The 26,784-nt window shown below is 39.9% G+C and overlaps 1 protein-coding gene across 1 annotated transcript in view; it reads left to right on the top strand.

Annotated features, from left to right (window-relative positions):
• LOC126474056 (uncharacterized) overlaps positions 1–26,784 on the top strand; it is a 125,090-nt gene that overhangs the window by 82,396 nt on the left and 15,910 nt on the right. The gene's annotated exons all lie outside the window — the stretch shown is intronic.

Below are 26,784 nucleotides of genomic sequence, written 5' to 3'. Positions count from 1 at the left end.
CATTTCTTCGTAACAGCCAGGCACATACAATTTTCCTAATGTTGATTTCTCTGGTGTTTCGAAATTTGTGTATTTCGGAAAATAATTTCTGAGCGGTGGACTTCGCAGTTTATGTAATGGAATATCACACGAAAGAAAAGTGTTGCAAAATCTACACCACACCCGAACCTTTTTGTAGCTAGGATATGCGAAGAGAAAGCTATTTCAACTAAAAGAACTTGTCTGGAAGTTTTACTTGAAGCGACCTTTCTATGCTTACTATCTGTTAAATGCTGCAAGTATTGAGATCGCTGGTCTGCATTTACTGATTTCTTACTTTTTTGATGGAATAGAGTTCTCCCATCACTTGTAAAGATGCCACTAAATTCAGCAGCATATTGTTGCAAATGAGACCGAACATTTTACTTTATTTTCGGCATTATATCGCCAGTCACTTCACTTGAGATACTGTACTGTATAAACGCTCTGCTCTAAACAGGACGAGAGCAATGACTGAAGATTTTAGTGCACATTTCGTGAACCGACCACGTCGTAAATAAGGTCTTTCCCTTTCAGACAGCGAGGCAACATGTGTAGTGGAGGTCACTCACCACGTAATACGCTACGAATGAAGATCATTCAAACAACATTCTTGACAATGCACGAGATTCTGTTGTTAAATTTAAAAATTATATTTCGTTCATCATATTAAATGCTTCGAAAAAGCCAGCAATTATTATGATTTTTGATGATTTAAATAACGAAATCTGCAAAAGTTACTTAATTTTTGTTTCTTAGCTAAGCAGAAAAAAATTAGCAACTGGTGCGGTTTTCATTATTTAAATCATTAAAAATTACAACACAGAAAAGTGACAAATTATGTGTTTTCAGCAAAATTAATTAAAATATTTATCTACATAAGAATATGTATCTATATGTGAAATAGAATTTCGAATACAATTGAAGTGCGCTGTTTCCAGAATTTCTTAGTTACAGTTATATATATATATATATATATATATATATATATATATATATATATATATATATATATACATAGAAATCCTTTTCTACCGATCACAAATGGGAATTCGGATAAATGTGGAATTTTTATCCATAAGCCTTGATGCAAAAACAAGACAAGTTCCATCCCACTTCCAAATATAGATGGTATCCCCTTTCCCGGTTCTTTGTCATTTTGGATAGTTTACTTGGTTATTGTAAATGTTAAATCACAAAGGTCATTGATCATGAGTAATAACTTTTGACCGTTTGACCGTACTTGGATTTAATCTGATATCGTCCATTAGGAGCGCCAGACTAATTCAGTAGATCCTACTCAAGCAACTCAAGACTATTTAGGAACATATTTTGAATTTAACCGTTGTCCGAAAGTGTAACAAGAAAACAGATCAAATTAAGAGGACGTACCTAGCAATAAGGCGCAACAAGTGATATTGCAGCACAAGAGCGCAAAATTTTCGTGTAAGTAATGATAGTGGGACTCTGACAAGGCTAGAAGGAATAGAAGGAATGTATGAATGCAGCAGCTGCTATATCTCAGGTGTTGGTAAAGGAAAACAAACGATTAGTGTTGAAGTACACGGAAATTGTAGTTGTAAAAACAGCCTAGAAATCACAAGACTCAGAACAATACATCAAGAACTACACGATTACTCTGCAATTCACACTTGAGCAATTGAAAGGAGATTCACTGAAACAGTTTCGGACTATTTCTCTATCGTTCCACTCTCGAACAGCACGTAAGAAATATGAACACCTAAATCTGATTTCTCCTATCACAATGGTCGTTTCTCCCTCCGCTGCTGGGAGTCTCGCCGTACGAAAAACTACTTCGTTTCAGTTATTACCACACTACCTCGCTCATAATATCCGTAACGCTCTCTCCTTTCCTTCGTGATAAAAGAAAATGAGCTGCCCTTCTTCGAACTATCGTCTTTCAGTCGTATGTGACAAGAACCCCATACTGCGTAGCAATACTCCAGAATTTGATAGAGAAGCGAAGTGTAGACAGTCTGCTTAGCAGAGTTTTGCACCTTCTAAAAGTTCTTCCAGTAAAACGCAGTCTTTCGTTCGCTTTTCCCGCGACAGTTAAATTCTTTGTAACTGTAATCCGTAGGTATTTAGTTAAACCGATAGACTTTAAGTTCCGTGATTAACAGTGTAACCGAAACTTAACAGAATTTTTTAGTACTCATGTGGGGAGTCTCGCACGTTTGTTATTCAGGATTAATTGCCACTTTTAGCACCAAGCAGATATCTTGGCACCGTCTGCGGTGGTGACAAGACTATGTGGCCTGGACCGACCAGGAGTGCGGTCTCATGTTCTTCTCGGATGAGGGCAGATCCAGTCTGAGTAACGATTCTGGACGCACACTCAGTGCAGAAAAGTGGGAATACGCAGCGCATGGAAGAACACTGTCGAATATGATTATTTTGGTGGCAAACGTGTTATGCAGCAGGGAGGCATAATTCTGCATAGCCGTACTGTCCTCCAAATCATTGAACACAATACACTCACTGGTCAACGTTATTGTGGCACGACACTCCTTTTCCATTTTTAAAGATGACAATGCGCGACCGCATCGGACATCACAGGTGGAGGAGCTCTTGGAACAAGATGATATTCGGCTAATGGACCGGCCTGCCCATTCCCCGTACTTAAATCCTATCGAGCACGTGCAGGATGCGGTGGGGTGACGTGTTGTAGCCTATCCAAGTGCACTCATGACCATCCGACAGTTGGGGGAGGAATGGAACACTCTTCCGATTGAACCCATCAACTTTGTGGGCCGCATGGGAGCACGTTGCAGAGCATGTATTGCTGTCCGTGGTGATCACACACCCTATTAAAAACTGTGTCCAGCTTTATAATGTCCAGGGGACCATCATACATGGCGGTGACTTCAATGCGATTATGGTCTTTGAATAAAAGTCACTTCTATTCGTCTCATTGCATATGCCTTTCAGTTACATTCTGTATTACACTGTGGTAGTTCTTTCTATGTAAAGTCTAAATAACATCGAGCTATATTTCTTGGCAGTGACACGGCATACGAAAGTTATTTTCGTCCTTAAATTCTACACACACAAAAATGGAAATGACCGTATGGCATCGTTGGCGGTAAGGCCCCAGTCGGGGAAATTCGGCCGCCAAGTGCAAGTCTTATTTCATTCGATGCCACATTGGGCGACTTGCGCGCCGGTGATGAGAATGAAATGATGATAAGGACAGCACAACACCCAGCCCACGCGCGGAGTCCAACCCGGCCGGGAATCGAACCCTGGCCCGCTTGCATGGGAGGCGCGCATGTTACCACCCAGCTAAGCAGACAGACTGCACTCAATTTATTTACAGTTGCTGCAATGCCATCCAGCGTCACTCGACTGTTCTCTAGCACTTCATTTCAACATCATCAGTGGTTTCTAACCTTACAATGCGATGTAGCCGATCTACAGGGGGAGCAACTGCCACGAACATCACATCATTTGCAAACTTTGCATTCACAAGTTTGCTGCAATGATAAAGCCGGCCGTTGTGGCCAAGCGGTTCTAAGCCCTTCAGTCTGGAACCGCGCTTCTGCTACGATCGCAGGTTCGAATCCTGCCTCTAGCATAGATGTGTCTGATGTCCTTAGGTTAGTTAGGTTTAAGTAGTTCTAAGTCTGGTATAGTGATGACCTCAAATGTTAAGTCCCATAGTGTTTGGAGCCATGTTAACCATTTTTGATCAATGATAAAAATACATTGCTATCTGAACCTTATTTGGCGGAGAATGTTTCAAACTTTACAATTTATTTATTTATTTATTTATCGTATAGCTTTCAGAATTACTTTTTATGAGTATATACAGTTAAGCTGTTACAAGATAAAACAAAATGATCTGAATAAGTACAAGCAGATACATGTATATGTTTGTACATGCAACTAATAATAAAGCTGGAGAACCGGCAATAGCTAAAAGAAGTTGAGACATCCATTTTCCATCATAGGTGGATATCCAACGACTCCAGCCAGTTAATTGTTGCAGGTGTTACGTCTACGATGGAATTACACAGGACGACGAATGCGACTGTCGAATATACACTAGAGCAAAAAAAATGTTCAAATGTTTGTGAAATCTTATGGGACTTAACTGCTAAGGTCATCAGTCCCTAAGCGTACACACTACTTAACCTAAATTATCCGAAGGACGAACACACACACCCATGCCCGAAGGAGGACTCGAACCTCCGCCGGGACCAGCCGCACAGTACACTAGAGCACATTTTGCTCTTTTACAATGCAAAACGTAATAACAGACTGCATTTCGACACTTTGTGCTCATTGGTAGTGAAGTGACCGTCTTTATACCGCTGCCGTAGTAATGTTTGTACAGCTGCACGACGCTGCGGCATGTGGAACATCCTATGCATGGTTAGGAGCATGCATCAGCTTGCAGTCTGCCGCCACCATTTTTCGTTTTTTGTTACTCATTTACGATTTTCATTCGACTCTTACTCGTCAGTTGGTCGGTAACTTAACAAACAGCGCAAGCAAAGTACTTGATTACTGCAGCCTTCTATCCTAGTGCCTTACCGGCGACACTCAGCTCACCAAACGATGTATAAATAAAACTCTTGTTGCTGGTAATACTACCACAACACAACCAGTCGCTAAGTCCCTCTGGTACGCACAGGAACGCGACCCAGAGAAAGTGGTGCGCATTTCGCAAAGTAAACAGGTTCTCGGAACATCTGACGGAGCCCTTCGTTACATAACTGTGTATAAGCGCTGTGAGACGACCATAGAGAGCCATAGGCGACGGAATTACAGCTATATTTCTTCTTCTTGCATGCATCTGATTCTGTACCTAGACTTCGATCCTTCTTTTACCGATGCAAAGCTAAGCTGTAGAGCAAATACAGATCGGTTGTCTCTTGGTGCACGTCTGATGTATGTATAGATGTATTTTTATCGAGTCAAAAGAATCCATATAATTAAAGACTGAGTTTAGTGACAGTCGAATTCATAAAAATATCTTAGTACCAACCCACCACCTGTAGGTGGTGTGTGGGATGTACAGTTCTGTGTTGTGGGTGACTGTGAGAGGTGCTTGTGTAGTGTTTGTTATTATGAAATCGGCGGAAGCTGGAGAATGAAAGTTGGTGCTTACACATACACGACCACTCTCATTTATCATCCAGGAGTCAACAGTAGTATGAGACGACGGGCTAATCGCTCCACCAGTATATTACGCTCTCACGCTATAGACGATAAAAATGCCAAACCGTCACAACAGAGCAAAGGCAACAGCGCCTAGCAGCTTCTCACTCCAAAATACGTTTTTAAGGCCAGGTCTTGTAACGCTTCTACTACTGTTCTCGACTACAAAATATAATCAAGGTTTAATTTTTAAACTGCATGTTATGCCGAAATGACGCGTACTGAAATGTGTTAAAAGTTGTTGGAGAACAGGAAACTTTTACTTTCCTTTTATAATCGCAGATCTCATCGAAAATTCATTGTAAAAATTCCTGGACTCATTTAAATTTTTATTTGGGTTGGTGGATAATTCTTAGCGTTTTTCCTTAAGTTTAATAAACACAACGGATACACATAGCAGAGACTTAAGTCATCAATAATAAATTCTCCTTCACTATTTACAATTCTGCCAACGCTAGGGTAACTTTTCGATTACGTGACTCTAGAAACCAGTGGTTTCGAGGCGAAGAACTCGCCGAGCCATGTTCGGAGCGCATTTTCCGGAAACGAAGGTTGCTCCATAGAGAGCGGAAAATATGAAAAACTGAGGGTGCAACATCAGGTGAGTAAGGTGTGAGCGGAATGACTTCCTTAACAAACTCCTGTGTAGCGTTGTTTATCAGTCTAGCAAAATGTGGGAGGGCGTTATCGTGGAGTAGCCTCACTTTACGCAGTCTTCTTGGCCGGTGTTCTTTCATTACGTCTGCAAGGCGTCTCAGTTGTTGACAAGAAATGTTAGCAGTGATGGTTACACCTCGGGGAAGCAGTTCGTAGTATTCCACGCCACCGCTGTCCCATTAGACGAATAACATTATCTTTTGTGGACGCGCGCCGGTGTTTGTACTGGGAGCTGCTGCCTTTTTTGGGCTCAACCATTCTTTTTCTCCCTTATGTTAGCATAAAGAAGCCATTTGTTGTCTCCAGTAACAGTACAGCATAGGAATGGTCCGTGTCGTTCAAGAGCCCATTGATGACGAGTAAGCAGAGATGCTGGCCAACCGCTGATTTTTGTGATTTTGCTTTAAAGCACGCGGTACCCACACATACGATTTTTTAACCTTCCCCATTGCATGCAAATGTCGCACAGTGGTGTAATGATAACAGTTCATCACATCTGCCAGTTTACAAGTACGCTGACGTGGATCGTTGTAGATAATGCGTTTAAATGATCTTCATCAGTCCCCGAAGTTTTCCTGGACATGGAGTGACACTAATATCAAAACGATCCTCCTTAAAACGAGAAAAACGTATGTTTTGGGAAGCTATAGACATACAGAAACACCACAATAATTTTAATAGAAAAGAGGAAGGCTTGAAGTTAGACAAGATATGGCTGTCGACTTTGCACCAACGTAGTAACAATCGATTACCTTCAATCGAGAATAATGACGTTAGTCAGAGATAGACTTCCAGTCAGCCCCGTGTGACGTATGGTGGCGCCCTCTATGCACTCTATATGAACGGGACCTCTAAGGCCTAGTAGCCAGTCGTTGACTCACCTCGGACGATGCTGACCGCAGTTGGCAACAAAACGTCAGGAAGAAGAAGTTTTATGGACAGACTACGGCCTCTCAGCCCAGGAGTTTTAACTAATGAAGATGCTGGCCGTGAAATCCTAAGCTTCATGATTAGACGCCTCTACGGGGAGGATATGAAGGCTATGGTACGACGACTGGAGGGTATACGTAAGAAGAAGTCTCAACAATTTTGTACGCTCACTTTTTTGCTACGTTGCTGTGACACCGGGACAGTTCCGAAGTTTTTGAAGGTGAGAAGACTGTTCCACTCGGCGCAAGCTAACCGCATCTACTCCAGCATGGAAGTGGCGATGCTACGAGAGCAGGTTCATCAGACACGTCGAGGACTGGTGGTAACTAGTCAACTGATAAATCTCTATTTATTTATTAGCAATGGAATGCAGTTTTGTGATTGGTATAAGGTGGACAGGCTAACATTTAGATCTATGGAACTAAGTGCAGAAGTGACTTCTGATAGGTAGAAGAAGGAGTTCGAGAATTTACAGAAGGGCAAACAGGAAACACCAGTTACAGATGATGCCTGTGTTGTTATCAATCTGTTAGGAAGGGAATTATCTAAGGAAAAAGTTTCTTTTCTCTCGAAAGGAGGAAATTTTGCAACTACTCCACCGAAGATTCCTACGGAGGATATTATAGCTAATACTGAGGCGGGGATTCGGCAATTATCACCACATTCTGCTGATGAGATAAGGATGGAAGCAGCCGGGATAATAGGTAAAGCTAAGCCACCTAGCAGTAGTTTACCTCAAGGAGAAAAGAAGGCGTTACGGTGAAATGTCCCCCTAGAAAAATTATACATGACTGCGATTAAACTGACACATAATATTTTTAGCGCAACGCAATCTGACTTTCAATAATCCCTACAAAAGAATGGCCCTGACTAACATTAACCTATACGTTTCACAAATCGCTTACCTCACAAAAATCTTGGTTACTCGAGCTACTGCAATGCAGCGAGCGCCACTACTGCCAGCTAAATAAAAGATTCAAACTACCGAATGCACTAACTACTGATAGGCATAGTTAGCAAATGAAAGATTTTAATAGAGAACAAACAATGTATTTACCTTAACAGTGTTGAAAAATCATAATATACATAGCAGTTCATGACATCCAGTCTTACAAATTTCAAAACTCCGCCATTTCTCTCCCCACATCCACCACTGCTGGCGGCTCACCTCCAACTGCCGCTGCCCCACACTACAATGGCAGACAACAATGCAAACTAGCCACAGACTGCACACGGCACATGCAGTGATTTTCATACAGAGTGCTACGTAACTTTGCCAATAAGAAAACATAAACAGCCTACTTACATAGCCCCCATACTCCCCGCAAAAAATTTTACAAATTGTTTTGGGCAGTGGCCAATAATGATTTGATAAAATTTTTCATAATTACGATGACAAATAAATCAAATGAACACACTTATTGATACAATGTTGGTCAAAAGCTAAAATTTTCTCACAGTCCATAAAGACAGTTCTGATCGTTCATCACAGTAAAATAGCAGTGTTTTTTCTTATAGCTTCTCAATGCATTTCTTCCAATTCATCATAGTTAGTTTCTTATATAGTCTACCCCCTCTTAAGCTAACTTAAATCTACTGAGCTCAGATGCTAAACTAAGGGACGAGGCAATGCAGCAGCACAAAACAATTAACACAAACAGCAATGACAAAAAATTCAAATTGGCAAAGCAATTGCAATATTACAACTAATATAAAGCACTGTGCAGCAAACAAGAAAAATAAATCCGTAGTAAAACTGGCTTAACAGCGTAATACAAAGTCAAATTCAGTAGCACTATGCCTGGCACACAGCAGCAGCAAATGCAATAACTTATATCTAAACATGACAAAGCTCAAGCAGAAAAAATATTACATTAAAGACAACAATGCAGACAAGGGAAATGTATATTCACATCTTAATGTCTATGTAATTACAGTGGTGCACCACAAGAAGTTATTCTACCAAAAAATTACCAAGTAATTGAAAAGAAAATTCCATATGCAATTCCTGTGAAGGGAAATGTCTTTTTATGCTCCTTCGTTTTTTTGAATAGATCATAAAATTATTTACTGGATCTGAAGGCATAAAATATTTACATTAGCACATCTATTAAATTTTATTTTAACCAATGCTGCAGTGCAGCTAGAAACTAGATATTAAACAAAATGAGTAAATAAATACATAAAGCAAGCCATATGGCATTTCTCTCAACTAGCAAGACAATAGCCCTGAAATCTTTCTCATCATTTCATTAGGCATTTTAGTAAATATCATAAATTAAGACCTCCACAGTATAATCATATGTTTTCAAGTTTGAGCGTGTCGTATTTGCGATGCTTTCTACAAAGGAATGGCAATAGCGAGAATTATGGCCTCCCTTTTTTTTTTCTACCTGTGCCTCTGAAAAGGCACACACTAATGGCTTTTTCTCCAGGCGTCTGACACAGCTGGGTGCCCATGACGCATTACGTACAGGTGGTCACTTAACTTTCTTACGGAAATATTTACGACAGCAGTTTCTGCTACAGTGGCAGTCTCATACAAAAAATTTCACAGGTCGAGAATTTGCGTTGCAAATGTGTAGAAACAAAATCCTATGAATATAACAGTGTCCAAAAAATTTTCAGTGGCATTGTGATACATTCGCACATGTACACACATTTCATAATTCTAAAGTACGATTCTTGGTTTCCAACATCCTTTTCATCAAATCAGAGTCCCTAACCACTACTCATTATTCCTTACCTCATTATACATATACATATTCATCAACACTTCTCCAATATTTCATCATGAGAAATACGTAGCATAATAAACATTCCTCAACAACATAATACACATCATTGTCGTAATAATAACATCATAACACCTCAGTCAAATCTCAAAAACGTCGTAGCTTTCTCCAATAATTTCAAAACCTAAAAAATATTCTCTGCTCATTTGAATAGTGTCATCTACCTCAAACGTACCTTAAAAATCATGATCTCATACCAAATACATCATTCAAAGCTCTTGTAATATCACAATGGTTCCAAAAAAAATGAACATTTCACAAAGTACAGACAAAATACAATTTCATAAGTGTGAAGTTATCCAATTGTGTAATTACGTAAACATCTGTCACTGATGTAGTAAAATAAATATTTGTCTCTCTCAGTTAAATGATCAGATAGCTGTGTAATTTGTGTGTTAGAGAAATATGGTACCAATGTGTAAAGTTGTATAAGCAAATACCGTATTAGCTAGGGCTCCTTGTGCTTGCCACACACATGGTACACAAAGTAGACGTGTACCCTCCGAGGATTAATGTTATTATACCCTCAGGTGTTACAGATTACAACAATGGAATGAAATGTATTACGGAAAACCTTTGTATCATTGTACTTCAAATATCTTTAAAAATAAATGATTTAAGTACAAAATTAATCACTCAAATACGTGTCCTGTAGCGCTAATTGTGCGTCTTGCTGTAAGATAATCTCTGTGGGAGTGTCGTAGTTATTGTCCTCCGAAAGCTAAGTTCTGCAGAAGCCAATGTACTTACCTCATGATAAACAAAAGTGAAATGCTTTGCGTGTAGATATCTTAGTTATTACGCTTATTGCCGTGATGAAGAAAGTACTGTGCTGTAACGTATTGTTGTGCTACGGAAAAGGCTGTCTCTTTGTAGCTATACCACAAAAGTTACTACTAAAACATGTTTTACTTTCCAGAATAATTCAGAAAAACTGTGCAGATATAAAACAGAAACACCGCAAAAGCAACATTGTAAATTGTCACTCATTAGTAGTGTCGTGATAAAATCGTGTAGCTGTCACATAAACTAACCACTGCGTCATCTGGTATCTCACAGAAAGTACTTTAAATCCAGAATGTATTTTCAAGTAAACCAAAATGTTGCATTAAAATCTCATTAGCAGTACTGGTAAATGTTCTAAGTATGTGAGCCTTATAGTTGTTATGTAATCGTGCAACTAACAAGCAAGAATGTACACATACAATTACACTGTGTCGTCTGTTCATAGTAACAATGCATTCGTAATTTCTTTTTAAATAAGTTCTCTTGGTTCTTGACTGGATATTTAACTTCAAACATTGTTGCATGTTAACAGACTCTAAGTCTGACAAAGCATACTACCAATGTAAAGTGAAAAGTTATATGGCAAAGACAAAGTTGAAAAGAAGATTATCTTTCAATAAAGGGTTTTACATGTGAAATGTGGTGTAAACCTTTACTCTTCCTAGTACACAGAGGTTCAACTTGAACGGAATTATCATGCGGTATACGTCGGTGAGGAATGGTAAAATTTTTCTCAAGGTTAGCGTCTATGTTATTTTTCTCTGAGCCAGTCGGCGCACGCGGTTGCCTGCGGTGCGAGTCATTGTCTGTTCCTTTGTTGGCGCGTGTCGTTATTGGGATTAGGAGACCTAACTTCTACAAATCCACCTTGATGAGAGGGCCCTGCTCTGTTTGAATCCCGCCAGTTCTGATGCAATTCAGGTCTGTCATTACGATTATATTGTCTGTTGTCATGTCGGTAGATTCCATAGTTTCTTTCTTGCCGGTCACGAGGTGGAGAATTTCTCCCTGAATCGTAACTGCGCGCTGGACCGTTGCGTCTAAAGTTATTCTGTCTCCCTTGATAATAATTATTTTGGTTCCCATATTGTCTGTTTCTCTGATTGTCTCTGTGATAGTCACTACCGCGGAGAGGTGATCTTTCCCTGTAATTATTACTACTCTGCCAACGGTTGTCATATGGGTGGTGTCTGTTTTGGTCACGATTTGTGTTGTGAGAATAGTCTTGTCGTGTACAATTATTATTTCTTTCATCACAGAATCATGACGGATGTAACCTGTAATTGTTGTGCTCCTGTTTTCGTGTTCCGCGGTTGTCAGTGTCAATTTCCAGTTCTTGTAAGAGCCCCTGAAAAGCTTCAATGTCGTCTTTGCAACGTCCTGCCAAAATAATATGTCATAAATGTTCAGGTAATTTGATTAAGCAAATGCGGATGAGTTCTGAGGGGCTGTATGGGTTTGACAGGTACTGATTCTTGTGCAACATGTCTTCAAAATATTTCACAAGACTGGAAAATTCAGATTGTTCGAAATGTTTCATCATTATGATGCTATGTTTTACTCGGTCTTGTGTAGTTTGAGACCAATATGCTGAGAGGATGGCATGATAAAATTCTCCTTCACTGTGGCAATCGTGAATGACCGATCGCATTCTTACAGTTGGTTCATTCTCTAAATACGCGCACATAAATTCTAATCTGTGCTCTAATGACCAGTTGGGAGGAAAACAATGAGAGAATTGATGGAGCCACGCTTGTGGACGAATGTCGTTGCCAGAATTCTTAAATGTTTTAAATTTACGTGTAGTAATGAACAGCTTATAGTGAAAATCATCATGTCGGCGAGTCGCATATCGGTCATTGTTACGTCGTTTCGGCGGTTCCATTCCAAAATTCGGTGCACCTTGCCATTTTCTTTCATAATTTCCGAAATACCCTGTGTCATTATTTTGTGGCTTTTCCGTATTTCTATGGCCCTCTTCCCGTATTGGGGCGCGAGTGTCCTCTGAAATACATAATTCTTGTATTACCTGTGTCAGCTGATCTTGTACTTCCCAGATTTCTCTTTGGTGTTGCGTATTTATTTGATTCTGATTTTGTTTGAATTTCCTAATTTGTTCGCACTCTTCTGTGTCATTAAAGACTACCGGTTTTGTGTCATTCAGATTATCATCTACCTTCGTAGATAAATCATTTAGCTGATCCGAAAGTTCAACTACTTTCTCTGATAATGAACTAAATTCCTCCATGTGTCTTTCTGAATCAATTTTCAGAGTATCTACTGTGTCCTTTACGTTTTCCTGAGTTTTTGCAAGTTGCGTAACCGAATCGGTAGATGCAACTGATTCAGTTTTAGCTTGCAAGGTCTCATGATTTTTATGAACAATAGTTTGCAGTTCTTTTATGGCTGCTTCGTGATTCTGTAATACCTTTTCATGCCGTGAAAAACTAGGTTGAAAATGCTCACGAATTTGTGTTTTTACATCATTACAGACTTTTTGACATTTTGATTCAATGTTATGTAACTCAGTAGTTAAATCTTCACGTATTTGTTCAAGCTTATGTTCCACTGAGTCTAACTTTTGAAGCTTTTGTTCCATTGCATCTAACTGTTGCTGTGTTTGTATCTGGTGTTGTTCCATTGTGTCTAACTTTTGAAGATTTTTTTCCATTGTGTCTAACTTTTGAAGATTTTGTTCCATTGCGCCTAACTTTTGAAGCTTTTGCTGTGTTTGTCTCTGATTTTGTTCCATTTGTTGCATTAATTGCAATAATAATGTATTAGTGCCTGGAATCTGTTTCTCTATACTTTTTGGCAGTGCATTTTCACCGGCAACATTCACATTTTGACAAGCAGAAAATGTGTCTTGACTCATTTGAGGAAACAGTGAGGACCCAAAACCTAAGTCTACAGTATTTGCAATATTGTGTTCTGTCATTTCGGATTCCTGAGGCGAGCTGTTGCCGACCGATTGATCGATAATGCTTCGCTGTTCACTACCTGTTTCACTGTCTACACCATTATTTGCCGCCCGCTCCATTTCCCTATGCACAATTACCAAATTACTACTTCGAATGTCTGTTAATTCACTACACAGTGGTGCTGATAAGCTATGCTCATTGTCACTATTATTTCTCAGTTTACTTTGGAGCCTAGTGTTACATTTTTCACACGCCATTATTGTCACAATATTTCACACTATAACACAGAAAAGCACAATTTGAAAAGCAAAAATAAGAGAACACATTAACATAGCACTGAAAATAATATATTGTTAATTGCAAGTGCAGCTGCGAAATACTTGGTGCAAATCTATGTGCATGCCACAACTGTTTTACTGTACAACAATGAAAGACTGCAACTACAAAGGAGATTCTCTCTACAATTATGTGCTAGCAATAAACAATAGCTACACTAATTACACAAACTACAAGAAAAAATCAGAAGATTCCAGTGAGGTATCCTGGCAGGGTCGCCATATGAAACGTCCCCTTAGAAAAATTAACATGACTGTGCTTAAACTGACACACAATATTTTTTGCGCAACGCAATCTGACTTTCAATAATCCCTACAAAAGAATGGCCCTGACTAACATTAACCTATACATTTCACAAATCGCTTACCTCACAAAAATCTTGGTTACTCAAACTACTGCAATACAGCAAGCGCCACTACTGCCAGCTAAATAAAAGATTCAAACTACGGAATGCACTAACTACTGATAGGCATAGTTAGCAAATGAAAGATTTTAATAGAGAACGCAGGTTCGAATCCTGCCTCGGACATGGATGTATGTGATGTCCTTAGGTTATTTAGGTTTAAGTAGTTCTAAGTTCTAGGGGACTGATGACCACAGATGTTAAGTCCCATAGTGCTCAGAGCCATTTGACCCATTTTTTTAATAGAGAACAAACAATGTGTTTACCTTAACAGTGTTGAAAAATCATAATATACATAGCAGTTCATGACATCCAGTCTTACAAATTTCAAAACTCCGCCATTTCTCTCCCCACATCCACCACTGCTGGCGGCTCACCTCCAACTGCCGCTGCCCCACACTACAATGGCAGACAACAATGGAAACTAGCCACAGACTGCACACAGCACATCCAGTGATTTTCATACAGAGCGCTACGTAACGTTGCCAATAAGAAAACATAAACAACGGGAGAGTCGTGTCGACAGGAATATTATTGTACTTACTGCTGATAAGGGTAATGCTACCGTTGTGATGAAGAGTGAGGACTACCATAGGAACATCAGTGACCTTTTGGATTCTAACTCTTATAAAAAGCTTCAAAAGGATCCTACAACGAAAGTGTTAGGAGCTACCAATCGATTAATAAAGAAGTCTTCTATTCCTACAGAGGATAAAAAACATCTGTGTAAAACGGAAACTTACCCTTCTTGGTTATATGGACTACCAAAAATACATAAGCCTAATGTCCCATTGAGACCAATAGTGAGTGATATTGGATCGCCTACTCAAGAGTTGGCTAGACATCTCGCCTCCTTCCAACAACCGCATTTTGGTAAAACTGATTATCACATTAAAAATTCTGTGCACTTTATTGAAAAACTGAACGAGAATAGTGTCAGCCCAGGTGATATCCTTGTTAGTTTTGATGTGGTAGCCCTGTTTACCATGGTTCCTATTGATGGAGCTCTTTCATACATACCTGATAGGTTTCCCACTGATATAGTAGCTCTATTTAGACATTGCCTGTCCACGACTTATTTCCCGTTTGACAATGAGTTTTACAAACAAACCGAAGGATTGACCGTGGGCAGCCCTCTGAGACAATCTGTTGCTAATCTATTCATGGAATTTTTTGAACAGCAGGCGCTGCAGTCTGCCAGTAAAAGCCCTTTGAAGTGGTATCAGTATGTGGATGGCACTTTTGTGGTATGGAATCACCGTAATAGGAATTGTATTTTTTCTTGGTGAACCTAAATAGTATTAATCCAAAGATACAATTTACTGCAGAGAAAGAGAGCAATGGACAACTAAATTTTTTGGATGTATCTATATTTAAACGGGCAGATGGGAGTCTAGGGCATAAATTGTATATAAAAGATACACACACTGACCATTATCTCCACAAAGATAGGGACCATCATCCCAGACAGAAGAGAGGTGTCATTAAAACATTGGTGGACAAAGCTAATAATATCTGTGAGACAGTTTATTTGCAAGATAAAATAAATCGTTTGCAGAAGGCTTATAAGATAAATGGATATGCTGACAAAGAGATAGATCGAGCATTTCATCCCAGAAGAAGTGTCTGACAACATTCAGCAACAACAACAGTCAGCTGGAAAAGTTCTTCTTCAATTTATTCGCAATATTACGGACCATATTGGGGGAGTTCTGGCCAAGTTTCAAGTTGAAACAATCTTTAGACCCACCAAGAAGGTTAATGAGTGTTTAAGATCGGCGACAGACGTACGACACCCCTTAGCAACTCCTGGGGTGTATAACTTTCCTTGTAGTTGTGGGAAGGTTTATATTGGAACAACGAAAAGAAGTGTTAATACCCGCTTAACCGGACACGGAAGGAACTGTCGACTAGGACATGCCGACAAATCAGCTGTAGCGGAAGATGTTTTTAAAGACGGTGATCATGAAATAAAATTTAATGAGATGAGCGTGCTAGCCAGGACGTCTCATTATGCACATGAGTATAGGGGAGCTACAGAGGTTCAGGAACACCACAATAATTTTAATAGAAAAGAGGAAGGCTTGAAGTTAGACAAGATATGGCGGTCGACTTTGCACCGACGATGAGACAATCGAATGCATTCAATCAAGAACAATGACGTTAGTCAGTGAAAGACTTACAGTCGTCTCCGTTGACGTATGGTGGTGCCCTCTATGCGCTCTATATAAACGTGACCCAGCACCCAGTTGTTGACTCACCTCGGACGATGACCATAGTTGGCAACAGAACGTCAGGAAGAAGAAGTTTTATAGATACATCACGGCCTCTCAGCCTGGAAATTTTAATCAATGAATGTTCAACATCATTATCCTCATACACGGCGCAAATGTTTCTGGTTCCCTACGCTGCTATGACCCCCATATTTAACTTAAACAGAAGAATATGTCGGAAATATTCCGATTTCCCATTTTGCACTCCAGTTTATAGCGTCCACACCTCCACTCACTATCTCCACATGAAAAATGACACTGCGAAAACTCAAATAGCAACAGTAAACTACAAATAAAAAAATACAATCGATAAATAAACCCATAGCAGCTGGAATCCGAACACGCAAAACGATAACGCTACGAACTTACGCACCAACCTAAAACTATACGTGGAAAACCGGTGATTCTGGTAACTTAGTTATTCTTTCTTTTTTTTAAAACACACCAATTTATTCACTTAGGTACAACGTCATTACATAATGTCTGCCTCAGAAAAGCGCTAGCAGGTAACTTCTTTGTTTGTACTGATACAACTCCACACTTATAAAACTGCAACAATTAAACACAAGGCACTTTGAAGACATAGCTAACAGCCAAAGCTAGTAAGTTCATGAAGTGAAATAAATCTTCACAATATTACCATTCCACAGTGAGGTAAATGGAACAAATGTCGTTAGCTCTTTTGTTTGGATTGACAAAACACACGTACAAGTCTTATTTATATAAAAATTACTCCAAAAAGGAATTAACGGTGGTGGTGGTGGTGGTGGTTAGTGTTTAACGTCCCGTCGACAACGAGGTCATTAGAGACGGAGCGCAAGCTCGGGCTAGGGAAGGATTGGGAAGGAAATCGGCAGTGTCCTTTCAAAGGAACCATCTCGGCATTCGCCTGAAACGATTTAGGGAAATCACGGAAAACCTAAATCAGGATGGCCGGAGACGGGATTGAACCGTCGTCCTCCCGAATGCGAGTCCAGTGTGCTAACCACTGCGCCACCTTGCTCGGTGAGAATTAACGATAATGAGATTGAATCACATGTCTCAAAAATAAATAAAGAAAATAAAAAGAAGTGATGAATAGATCGACACCACATCATTGTAACTAACGAAGAGACAGAATGAACCTTCGTATCACTGGAAACATTACAGTCCGTCATAGAGGAAAGATTGGAAACTATTTCGGCTCAGTTCTACGAACGTTTGCGTCAGCTTTGAACTGCAAGACAGAAACAAAGCTGCCGCCACGCCGAGAAAAAGACGTAATTCCTCCCTAGCAGCCGAACGAACTAGCAAACCCAAGTAACATCTTGATTACTAAAGCCAAAGTATTTCACGTCACGCTCTTTAATACTTAATCTGTGGTTTGGCAGAATCGCAGGAAATTCTGTACTAGATAAAATGCCTGTAACCAAGATTCCAGGAGGAATGTAAGCGTCTCTCCCCCATCCCCCACCCCTCCTCGCACCACCATTCTTGTTAGTGGTGGTGGTAGTGTGTGTATGTGTGTGTGTGTGTGTGTGTGTGTGTGTGTGTGTGTGTGTTACTTTCCAGAGCAAGTTCTATCGTATGCTTTAGCTACAAATGAGTCAGTCTGAACGTTCCACTTCGTTTCCTCAAACATTTGTATTATGTGACGAATGTTAAGAAATGGATTCGCATTTTCCGAATCCAGACTGACATCAGCTGTTTTCGACACATGAAAATTTGCGCCAGACCGGGACTCGAATCCGAATTTCCCGCTCATTGCGAGCGGTCGCCTGAACCACTTAGGCTGTCCACGCACGCCTCCAGGACCGATCTAAATTTCCATCCGTCGCGGAGTCCACAATTACGCTCACACATTTCGTTATTCCCGGGCAGGGAGAAAAAAATATTTTATCATGAAGCCCGTCCAGGCATGGATACATTGCTGATGATGACTACAATGGCTGTGTTTATATACACACACAGTACACTGTAATCGTCAATAATGTATTACGTGACAGATTCTATTCGCGACTCGCCTGTTGACAAATGATGCAACATTTTTTTACGTTTCATCAAATGCACCACTTCACATCTTTCTACACAACTAGCAAATCGCCAGTTTCTGTATCAATTTGCATACGTGCTTGTGCGAAAGAGCTTTGCTCGTAATTTGGAATAACACAGGCGCTGCAACATCGTATTTAACCGTCGACACCGGGCAAGCGACTTTCAAGTAAAATATCTCCCCTGTGCGAGAATATACGTAATGGATGTACGTGTGCAGGTTGTAGACACATGGCTGACGACATATGGAGGTTTGTGTCTGGCCGCGAGTCATGCTCGGATAGCCAGATGGTAAGGCGACCGCTAGTCATAAGCGAGAAATCAGGGTTCGGGTCCCGTCCGGCACTAATTTTCATTGTGCTCATTTCATTATACAGCCGACGATTGTCCATATCCGCAGCTGCGAATGTATTTCATGTAAAATCAGTTTTGTTTCCTGTTATGTCCAGTATTGACATTAAAGCGATATAAAACATTTATTTTGAGTCCTGTATGTTGTTTGCTGTAAGAGGACATGCGTAAAATAATCACCGCACATTTAAGGAAACTATTCAGCGAAAACAAAAGGGCCATAACTAGGCTGGGACGACTGGACTCCGCCCCAAAGATGAGGTGTCTCTGAAAAGAAAAAAATATGGAAAAATTAGTCCAAAAATAAAATAGGAAGGAAAAGTGGAAAATATATTAAAATCGATCAGTCAAGGGAATTCTTTGCCTGTGTTAAAATTACAAAAGATCCTTTTGGAAATCAGTCTATCAAAAAGAACTGCGAATCATTTACGTGCTTAACCCAGGCCAAACGGTCAATTTACAATAAGATATGAACATCTGTTAATATAACCACACAGACGAGATGTGAACAGATGTTTCGACCAAATTTATGACAGAGCATCTGGCATGAATGGCTTATAGAATGATGTGAAAAAAGGAATCCAGTCTACATTTAAATTTAGGACTCAAAGGCGCTGTAAAGGCTGAAATACAAATCAGGAAATATCCCTGTACTTCGAAAGGATTGAGCACACTACATAGCTTTTATTCGTAGCTTCCGAACAGTTTGCTCTAAGAAGATCTATTAAAAAATATTTAGCAATACTTCGCAGGATGTTTTGCAGCACCCACCACTTACAAAATTAAATTTCTCAGTTGATTATTGGCTTACTAATGTGTCCCCTGAAGACTACAGTGTGAGTGGAGAACTTGCTTGTTAATGAGCTTAATTTTTCTCTTATGTTTACGTGTTACATCTGGAGACGAGTCTGGTGATCGATAGAAGTATCCGATTATAAGTTTATGCCCATCACTGATTCTGAGTCTTTCCCAGACAATCTCACATGTTGTCCCAGTTTCTTTCTAGATGCATTTGAGTTTCTTGGCCTCATACACTGCCCCTGTTTACCATTAACCTACCCTTTCGATGTAGGTTTAAATTTTCCCCCAAACTTTTCCCTATTAATGTTATGTTTTAAGCAGCCTTCTGTACCTAGTATTATGTGATCTGTACTGCTTTTTAGGGATGGTTCTTACTTAGGCTCATTATTGCGAATGTGTCGACAGTTGATCACCAGGACTTTAATATTATCGTGTGGAGGAAGCATTTATTTCTATCTTATACTGGCACTTCCAGGTCCCCTACAACTGTTGTTATCTGAACTGGATGGCGAGTCACCTAATCTTTTTTTTTAAAAAAAAAAAAAAAAAAACACCTTGAGAGCATCCCATAAACAGTCAACTCGTAGCAGCCTGAGGTGCGTAGTGAGCATTTTCCACATTTAGGGGGACCTCACAGTTCTCAATCCTATGGTACAAGTCCAGAAAGTAGCAGCCTAGTTTCTCACAGAACCTTCGAAGTCTATGATCGAATCCTTGCACAGTACTGAAAAGCAACGGGGGTAGGGGGTCAATTTTGGGGACAATTCTGCGTATTGTGAGTTTCGTTGAAACTCTGTAAGCAAGGCTGGGGTTTTCAGGCTTCTCTGCCAATCACTGGGATCATCCAACACCGTTTATTCCAACGTGTGCCATAATCTGCAGATGACTATACGCTGTTCCCCTCAGTGGCTGCTGGAATAGCCTCTTCAATATGTTGATGAGTCCCACAGACAAACACTCTTCGCCCAGTGTTACTTTCCAGCCCTTGGTGCCGTTTTACTAAGGCCTACCATTACTCGTCATATGTACTGCCGACTATTAGTGGACCCCTACCCTTTTGTGTCTGCCTCCCCTGGCTCACTGGCTCAGTTACAGTAAGACAGTACCTCGAACATGTTGATGAGGGAAATGAGTGGGAGCTTTAACATCCTGAATTCTCCCTGGGCCTTGTCTCTCCGCTAGCCTGGAACCACGCGACCGCTACGGTCGCAAGTTCGAATACTGCCTCGGGCATGGATGCGTTTGATGTCCTTAGGTTAGTTAGGTTCAAGTAGTTCTAAGTTTTAGGGGGCTGATGACCTCAGATGTTAAGTTCCATAGTGCTCAGAGCCATTTGAACCATTTTTGAACCTTGTCTCCGTTCTGCAGGGCGCCTAGCCCCACCACTAACACGCCACTCCAGGTAAGTGGACGAGTAGAGGGCTTCGTATAGAGAAGACAGGACCCACAGGAGATACATTTGATATCTCTGGCACACAACTCTTGGGAGTCCCCCCAAAAGCTCCATTTCCAGCACTTCCAATGGTTTGGCAGTAGTAAGGACTATTTCCATCTCATTACTAACATGAACTAACTCATCCCATGTTCGAGAACAGCATTCATAGTGGGATAGCATTGTGGCCAACGCAGTTTTTTACAGAACAGTGAACAAATAACTTTAGAAATAACTCTGCTGATTTTCTTTTAATCCCTGGATCTTATATGCCAAAAGTATTGCTAATTCTCTGTAAGAATTGAAGCAATTAGTACACAAGACGAGATTTCTACAGAAAAACCTGAATAAAATTTTTCTAATTTCCTGAAACTTTTTTGAGGTAATAGTCGCTAACAATCTTGAAAATAGCCTTTATTTGGAATAAATGCTGACAGTACACGTTTCTGTTGAAAGGAAAAGCTATATGTAATACGATATGTTAGTTATAATACATGCTACGGTAACTAATCAGAAACGCCGATTTAATAAGAAATATGTTATGCACAACGCTCTAGTCTGTACCTTCCGAAAATTCTCAAAAACGTAATAAATATTCGCTCAAACAAAGTTGACACCCGGTGCGGTGGCTGGTATGAGCGACTGTAATGGGAAATGCATTTATGATGGTATCTCCCACTAGCCACCGCGCTGAGCTTCAACTTTGATTGCGCATATAATACTTTTATTCACGTTGATGTGCAGTGCAATTCGGGATGAACATTACTTTGAAAAGGCATAACCTACTACCGCTAAAACTGAAAAAAGCATAAATGTTGATTACAGCTGATGCTATAGCACAAAATACATTTTTCACGGCTCTCAGGGGACGAAAATACACAATACGCTGCGACATTCGCAGAAATTTAGATAAAATCAACTGGAGAAGCACATTCTTAAATTTTACGTGAAGTTTTTGAATTTACGTTTTCAAGGTGAATTTATCTGAAACACGTGACATTATTCAGACACTAAAAATACTGGAAGTCGGCTTATAAGCGAGCATTAAGTAAATAACATGCAAGTTCGACGGATTTTGTCCTTAGCTGGCTTTATGACAGCTTTTACATTAGCATGACGAAGTTGGACACTGCAGCGTCAATACCGTGTACCAAACAAAAACGATATACAGGGTTATTACAAATGATTGAAGCGATTTCACAGCTCTACAATAACTTTATTATTTGAGATATTTTCACAATGCTTTGCACACACATACAAAAACTCAAAAAGTTTTTTTAGGCATTCACAAATGTTCTATATGTGCCCCTTTAGTGATTCGGCAGACATCAAGCCGATAATCAAGTTCCTCCCACACTCAGCGCAGCATGTCCCCATCAATGAGTTTGAAAGCATCGTTGATGCGAGCTCGCAGTTCTGGCATGTTTCTTGGTAGAGGAGGTTTAAACACTGAATCTTTCACATAACCCCACAGAAAGAAATCGCATGGGGTTAAGTCGGAAGAGCGTGGAGGCCATGACATGAATTGCTGATCATGATCTCCACCACGACCGATCCATCGGTTTTCCAATCTCCTGTTTAAGAAATGCCAAACATCATGATGGAAGTGCGGCGGAGCACCATCCTGTTGAAAGATGAAAATAGCTCCCTGCTTGCTTTATTCGTCGACTTCCGCGGGCTACGCGTGAAACTTGCCCGCACGCGTTCAACCGTTTCTTCACTCACTGCAGGCCGACCCGTTGATTTCCCCTTACAGAGGCATCCAGAAGCTTTAAACTGCGCATACCATCGCCGAATGGAGTTAGCAGTTGGTGGATCTTTGTTGAACTTCGTCCTGAAGTGTCGTTGCACTGTTATGACTGACTGATGTGAGTGCATTTCAAGTATGACATATGCTTTCTCGGCTCCTGTCGCCATTTTGTCTCACTGCGCTCTCGAGCGCTCTGGCGGCAGAAAATTGAAGCGCAGCTTCAGCCGAACAAAACTTTATGAGTTTTTCTACGTATCTGTAGTGTGTCGTGACCATATGCCAATGAATGGAGCTACAGTGAACTTATGAAATTGCTTCAATCATTTGTAATAGCCCTGTAAAATATGGAACAGAACAAAGCACATCTTCCGCTTGGAGCAACTAAAAACCCAATATGTTCCGATAACATCCGTGTAACTGAGGTTTTCTGGTTTCCTTTGTTCATTTTGTGTAGAAGGAGCTGTTTCTTACAATGGTACTTGATATTATTTGTGTACCATGGAAAACCTTTATCATCTATTTAACTTGCTAGACTAGGTAACGTTTTTCTTGGGAACGTCCTCTATTTGGCTGTCAAGAGGACAACACGTGGAACCTTCTATGACTATAACAGTAGTATATTATCGAAAGAACTTTTACAAACCCCAATAACTTCTGTTAGATGTAAACGCTATTAGTGGCACTAAAATTAGCCTCCGGACACTCATGACCGAGACAGGAAAGGAAATCAGGGATAGAAAAGCAAAGGCAGAAATGTTGAATCCCATTATCAAATGTTCCTTTGCAAGAGAAGACTGAGGAGTGATAGTTTAGTTCTCCAACCATAGCAAAGATGAGTAGATAGGCTACGTATTAGTGTTGAGAAACAGCTGAACTCGTTAAAACTGAACAAGGCTCCAAGACCTGATGGAATCTGTGTTGTCAGGTTCTATATCGAAATGGCGACTGAGTTACCCCTCAAAACCATAATTTATTGTGGATCTCTCAAAAAGAGAAACCATACGCAGTAATTGGAACAAAGCACAGTTCCCATTCACCTACAAGAAGGGCAGCAGAAGTGATCCATCAAATTACCATCCAGTATCCTTGATCCATTTTCTGTCGAATTGTAGAACATATTCTGAGCTCATACGTAACAAGGTGTTTCGAACAAAATGATCTCCTTCACGCCACCCAGCAAGGATTCCAAAAACACTGATCACGTGAAACCCAACTCACACATGCTCACATGACATCCTGAGAACCATGGATCAAGGCAATCATATAGAAGCAGTATTTGTCCACTTCTCTTAGAGGTATTAGAACCACATATGTGCCTATTATCAAAAATATGTTGGAACATGAAATGATCATATGGCATTGACGGCCAGGAGTCCCCACCCCACCTGGGAAAGTTTGGCCATCAAGTTGCATCTTTTCAGTTGATGCCACATTGGGCAACCTGCATGTCGATGATGATGAAATGATGATGAGGACAACACAACATCCAGTCCCCAAGCAGAGAAAATCTCTGACCCAGCGGAGAATCGAATCCTGGCCTGCTGCATGGCAGTCAGGCATGCTTCCCACCAAAATAAGGGGCTGTACATTGAAAGTACAATCACAGGCAGTACCTAGCGAAATATGTAACTCAACTGAGGATATCTTGTTGGAGAGAACGCAGCATTTTATTTTGAGTGGAGAATCATCAACAGACTTAAAAGGAGTTCCAGGTGTACCCCCAGAAAGTGTGGTGAGACCCTTGTTGTTTACACAGGTGTCTGCTATGGGGCAGGGGGTGGGGTAGTTCCCTCCTCCTGGAATCTGGTGTACTTACTATTCATTTGTTTAATAATTCTGACGCATTTCTAGAAATGACTGGGGCACAATAGATTTTGCAGTGCTGAGTGCCTATGGAATATTGTGGGTTTAGCAATCACAAAATTGCTTGGCAATTTTCAGGGAAATTTTTCTGATGGTGGCCACATTAGGACATTCAGATTAATCATTGATTCAATTTGAAAATTTTTGCTGGACCAGGAATTGAACCCAGGTGCTCCACTTCTCTAGAACGGTTGCCTTAACCACCTCGGCCATCCGGACATCCTTCTCAGCCAGCCCAAATTCCCAACACTTCATTAAGCTTTTATTGTCTCAGTCGAATAAACAAAAAACAAAATAAATATAGAAGACTCATAGATAATCCAAGAAATCCATTAAAATGATTAGATGTGAAGCTTCATAAGGAAACAGTGTTACAGACGGCATCAAAATTAAAAAAGTTTTTCTTTACATTCATTTCCTGGTCGATTTTGAGAAGTATGCCTCAGTGCTATTCTTTATTAGTTATATCTGTTGAAATTGTAAGTTCTGTTTCTCTCCCAATTTCAGCTTTTTAATTTTCAGTATTATTCATATAGGAATAAAATCTTTGTAAGAATTTTTTCTTGCTTTAATTTTAACTCATTAGATACAATGGGTTTAAACTTAAATAGATGATATACCAAGTTATACTCAAAAATTATTCCATTCCTAATTAGTGTGTGGTACAGCAACATTCCATTGTCAATATTTAAAAAACCGTCATAGGTTGCAGAATGTTCTTTATTAACTTAAGAATGACACATTTCACTCAGATAGGACATCATCAGATTATGTTTAAAAATCAGCAATTTTCTGCCAAAAATCATCCGTCAAGAAGGCATGATACTACATAAAAGATGCTAAATGGCAACCTCATGTAGGCAACGACAGGCATAGCAGCAAGGAACAGGACCTTGCATGCAAACTGTAAACAAAACTGTATGCTACAATGGTCCCAGAGGCCTGTCCTTATTCATAGTATTCTGTGTTGCTATACTTGTATTCACTTCCATGTGGTTGCTTTTTAGTACATTTTATGCAGTATCATGCCTTCTTGATGTATGATTTTTGGTAGAAAATTTCTGACTTTTAACATAGCCTGATGATGCCCTATCCAGGTGAAACACATTGTTCTTAAGTTAATAAAGAACATTCTGCAATCTACAACTGTTTTTAAATTTCATTTCATTTATTATCATCCTTTTCATCATTTACATGATATAGGAAATAATTAAAATAGACTTTGCATACCCCAATAGAATATGCTTACCTATTAGGAATCAAAGTAATTTACCTTCAAAAAATAATTGGTGAACCGCTATAACTACTTTATTTCCTGGATATTTCATTCTTGGAGCATGATGTCTTTAAACACACCAAATCAGCTACCAGTACATCAATAACAGTAATTTAAAATTGGGTAAAACTCTGAGGAAACCCACTGCTGTTCATGTTGTATATTAATGGCTTTTGGATTGGATTGTTTGGGGGAAGAGACCAAACAGCGGGGTCATCAGTCTCATAGGATTAGGGAAGCACAGGGAAGGAAGTCAGCCGTGACCTTTCAAAGGAACCATCCCGGCATTTGCCTGGAGCGATTTAGGGAAATCACGGAATTCCTAAATTAGGATGGCCGGACGAGGGATTGAACCATCGTCCTCCCGAATGCGAGTCCAGTGTGCTAACCACTGTGCCATCTTGCTCGGTATTAATGGCTTTGCAGCCAACATTAATAGTAACATCAAACTTCTCTACATGATGTAGTTTCCTGTAATGAAATGGTACCTGCTATCTGAAAAGTATTGCACAAATATTCAGTCACATCTTGATGAGATTTTGAGGTGGTGCAAGGATAGGCAACTCACTGTAAATGCTCAGAAACATAAAACTGTGCAGTTCACAAAACAAAAAATTTATGTTATGATTACAGTATCAATGGTTTCCAATTAGAATCAATTAATTCATAGATATGCCTGGGTGAAATTGGAGGGATATAAAAAGGAATGATCACATAAGCTCAGTTGAAAATAAAGCAAATAGCAGACTGTGGTTCATTGGTAGAATGTTAGTGAGATGCAGTTTGTCTACAAAGCAGACTGTGCACAAAACATTTGCTTGACTCAGGCTAGAATACTGCACAAGTTTCATGTTTTCATATTTCTAGTAACACTTTAAAATCCAATTTCTTTGCTCCAAGGACAAGTTTCCAGCCATCTTGTTATCTACATTCCATTACTGGCAACAGAAAATATACAAAATAAAAATAAATGA

The sequence above is a fragment of the Schistocerca serialis genome, chromosome 4, assembly GCF_023864345.2.
Source record: "Schistocerca serialis cubense isolate TAMUIC-IGC-003099 chromosome 4, iqSchSeri2.2, whole genome shotgun sequence".
Lineage (NCBI taxonomy): Eukaryota > Metazoa > Arthropoda > Insecta > Orthoptera > Acrididae > Schistocerca > Schistocerca serialis.
The sequence above is the reverse complement of the archived record's forward strand: the minus strand, read 5'-3'. Positions and strand labels throughout refer to the sequence as shown.